This window comes from Tamandua tetradactyla, chromosome 7 (genome assembly GCF_023851605.1).
Source record: "Tamandua tetradactyla isolate mTamTet1 chromosome 7, mTamTet1.pri, whole genome shotgun sequence".
NCBI classification, from domain to species: Eukaryota; Metazoa; Chordata; class Mammalia; order Pilosa; family Myrmecophagidae; genus Tamandua; species Tamandua tetradactyla.
The window spans coordinates 117,772,039-117,776,412 of NC_135333.1; the positions used below are offsets into that span (position 1 = coordinate 117,772,039).

The 4,374-nt window shown below is 36.0% G+C and overlaps 1 non-coding gene across 1 annotated transcript; it reads left to right on the forward strand.

Annotated features, from left to right (window-relative positions):
* The first annotated feature begins 3,010 nt into the window (after positions 1 to 3,010).
* LOC143642943 (U6 spliceosomal RNA) lies at positions 3,011 to 3,117 on the forward strand. Its single transcript, XR_013156001.1, has one exon. It is a non-coding gene; the product is annotated as a U6 spliceosomal RNA (small nuclear RNA).
* Positions 3,118 to 4,374: the final 1,257 nt, after the last annotated feature.

Genomic DNA, 4,374 nt, shown 5'->3' on the forward strand with positions numbered 1-4,374 from the left:
GCGCAACAGGGATTGTTTGAATCTTGGTTTACTAAGTCCCCTTGGTTGACGACGCTATTATCTGTTCTTGCTGGGCCTTTAACTGTGTTACTTTTAATAATAACTATAGGACCATGTATTCTAAATAGAATTATACAGTTTTTACAAAGGCAGATTGGAAATGTCAAATTAATGCTCATCAGACAACAGTACTCAGTGTTAAATAACCCAGAAAATCTCTAAGATTAGAGATATATACAAAAAGGAGTGGGGAATGTAAAAAGGGATTTTATAAAGCTTAACAGTAGCTAATTTTTCCTGCTTAATTTAGCTATTTACATATATTTTAGCTTCTGAATAACAGAAATATCCAGCAAAAGCATTTGTGTCATTTTATATTCATTGCTAGGCATCTGATAAGATTTGTAGAGAAAAAAGTCATGGGCCCCATCAGGCTGAAGAAAAACAACCCAGGACTATCCTGGGGTGGTTATCTGCTTCTTGCAACCCCCATGACTCCTGGCGCCAGAAATACTTATTGTGAAACTGTTCGTTATCTACTTCCTGCATAAAGCAGAACCTGTAACTCATGTTCAACCCTCAACCCCCCCCCCCCCTTATCCTGGCCCTTAAAAGGCTTCCCCAAACCCAGGCTTGGGGCTCTCTGTTTCTGTGTGTTCAGTGAGCCCCACGCATGTGTGGTAAATAAACCCCTTGCATGTTGCATGAGAGAACGTCTCTTGGAGTCCTCCTTTGCATGACAAAACTCTCAAATTCTTACAGTATTGTTTATTCAAGGATGTGCTTTTTGGTGAAGACTAGCAGACTTGCTGGCTTCAGTTTGACTTGCTTTATTACAGCAAGGGCAGGATCTTTATCACCAGAAGGAATCTTTGGCATGTCAGTCTGCCTCAGTTGCCCTACATTTCTTCTTTGTGGTTTCCAGGGTAAAATAGGAGTTCAAGCAAATCAAGATGATTAGGATGATTAGTAAAGTTATTTACTACTCCAACTTCAAGATAGAGAGAGGGAGAGGGAGAGAGAGGGAGGGAGGGAGAGAGAGAAAGAGAGATTCATTTACAGAAAAACTACTTGAAGGAAAATTCAGAGACGAATAATGTTATACAATTACAGTGGTGTAGGGGTCTGGAATAGATTCAAGGGTACTGAGTATTCAGTAAAACTGAACATACATCCCTGTATATATCTTTTCCTTATATTTAGAAACATGTTAATCATGTTTATTCAAAAAATAAAATTAATATCATTATATTAGGAGAAAAAACCAAATATGTAATGAATGGAGAAACAAATGAAACAAACAGTATTTCAAATGAATCATATGTCCACCATACAGAAGGAAAATGAAAAGAACTAACTCAAGTAACTTAATTTACATTGGTTTGGACTATATGACTTTAAGCTAAAGATGAAAAGAATTCTAGCATATTTAGTTACTAGGCTTCATAACAAAATCTATGAATAGGCATTAGAAACTTCATAGTCTATTTTCTCTATGATTCAGTAAATATGTAATATATAGTAATAATGGAAGCCAGGTCTCTCAATGCCAGCGAAAAAAGTTACGAAGCCTCAAAGCAGAGAGACAGATCTGTGTGGATTTGACTTAGAGAGTTCAGTAGGCAGAATGTGTCAATAATTAATGGATAGACAAAGTAAATAGGGAAAGATGTGAACAAATGTGTATCTGTCACATGTCTACCATTTAAAAAGTATTTTCACTGAGAGCACCCAGGAGAACAAACAGCCCAGGAACAATGAACCCTCTCAATCTAGGTTTCCACATTCTATTCTCTATGTATAGAAAACCAGGCTCCTTAGGGAAATGGCTTATTTTAAGGAAAATACAAGGATAACAATGCAAGGATAGTACAAGATAAGGTCTGACTCTCTGGCTGAGCTAGAAAGTAAGGAAGTGCTCAAATGATGCTGTGGAAATGATAAAAAGCAGGGGAACCAGTTTGAATGGGTTCAATCTGACTCAAATTTAAGAAGATACTAGCATGACAATAGACAACAATGGTTAAGGATTGTAAACCACTAGATAAAATGAGAATCAATGAGTCTACCCTTCCATATATACATACATACTCATCTTCAAAGTAGACAGTCAAATAAAAATACAGGAAAAAAGGAAAGAATTTCAGAATTATGTATAGGAATTATGATATATTAATGGACTCTTGTAAGAATCATCAAGTGGATGCTGAAATTAGTGAGTTAATGTTTGAGAAGTTATAGGATTTTAAATATTCTCATTGTGCCTCCACATAAGATTCTTAGGCATTTCAAAGGAAAAAAAAATAATGAATTTACAATGATGAAACCTGGCTGTCCACTTCATAATCAAATGGTCAAAGTTAAGGACAGGATTTGTAATGGCTAAATAAGATTCAAATCACTTCGGTACTTCTAGAGCACTGATAATGACACATTTCTCACTAATATGATTTTGTTGATGACAAGCTATATTCTCTAACCAATATTCACACAACCTACTTTTACCTCTTTCTGCTTCTGAATCCTTATCTTTGTATGGGATTTCAAGTTTCTCAATTTTCCCCCCCATCCATCAGCTTTATTGGGTTGTATGTAGTGGTTCTCACTGTATCTCTTCATGACAGATCAGAGAGTATGTTTTGTGTGAGTTCAGAGCAGGTCTGTTAGGAGGTGCCAGGGTGGCTCATGCGCTCTCGCAAAACAGAATTCCTGCGGAAGGAGGAGCTGGTTTTGGTTCTGAGGGACGTGGTTCTGGTCTGTCGCCTTTCAGCTTGATCGGTGGTGTAGTAAAACCCCCACTTCATAAATGACAACTTCGTGATGTAGTATGCCCCCTACTTCATAACGAATCTCCCCTTCCCCCCCCCCAAAAAAAGTGGAGTCAAGAATGGAGGGTGAGCCGTGGCAGAAAGGGTGGTGATGGGGTAGTTAGGGCCGCACAGTGGGGCGGGGCCATCCAGGAGGCCATCTGTACTGAAATCACTGTAAACATAATTAAAATAAGTGCAAAGTGCTTGCTTCGGCAGCGCATGTATTAAAATTGGAACGATACACAGAAGATTAGCATGGCTCCTGCGCAAGGATGACACACAAATTCTTGAAGCGCTCCATATTTTTTTTAAAGAAAAAAGTAAGCACAAAGTTTTTTCTTACTTTTTATTATTATTATTTTTAATGCCTGCAGAGAACATTTGTATATTATACAAATTGGTGATCCTTTAGGAAATGTTGTTTTGGGATCTCAGTTTCACTGTGATAATTCTTCATTCATATGAGATAGTTTTCTGCAGGGCACAGAAAGCATAACTCTTCCATGGGATCAAGAGATTAGTAATTTTAATACGATACTGTGTGAAATACGTGCAAGAGTGAACAATACTTAAATATGTACACTGTAGGAAAGGGGAAAATTTAATAGACCAGCCTGATATCTGCAACACAGAAGTAAAATATAGTAGTTTCAAAACTTGGATTAAAATAATGATAACTTGTGGAATAGAAGGAAGTGCATGGAAAGAGGAATGGAGAAACAGTGTGCTGGTTTCATAGGCCTGATGAAAGAGTTATGTATTGAAGCACAGATGGTTTTGCCTGAAAAATTTTTCATATATACCTCAATATACCTCATTACAGAAATCTTTCTAGGATATTAAATATATTTGGCTGGTAATTTTATGACTCCAAATTAAAAAGTAATAGTAATTTTAAATGTTAAAGATAGTTTTTCCTGTTACATAGATCTATAATCCCATTTGGTAGTCTTTCTTTTCTTAAGAATTGCAAGATTACTTTTTTCATTCTACCTTTTGCATTTTGGTTTGTTTAAAGAATGAGAGAAGGAAAATACACTTCTACGACAATCTAAAAGTGGAAAGATTTTAATATTTCTTAAGTATCTGATATTCACAATATCTAGCAAAACTAAATATATTTTCATTTTTCTCCCAAGTTCTAGTGGTTTCATAATATATGATGTTGTTGTTTTCCTGTGCAGTTAGTTGGGTGTGTGAGAGTGTTGAAGTTTAGGAATGGTTTGATATAATGAGATATTTATTTAGAAATTTTATCTTTATTAATTCCTATCAATGTCACAATTGAATAATGTGTAAATAAGGAAATATATATATATATATAATAGATTCCTTCAAACTTATCTGAATGTTCTAAAATAGTAACTCAGAAGGTCCATTGTGGGAGGGGGCCATTTCTTTCTTTTTGGTTATGATGTCAACTGACAACAAACATTTCCTATAACTGTTGTGTCAGTCAAGTGTTTTTTATCTTTCTTTTTGGAACATCTGAATTTTACCTGCTGGCAGCCATGTCCTATGATCACTACATTGCCATCTGTAAGCCCCTGCACTACACGACCAT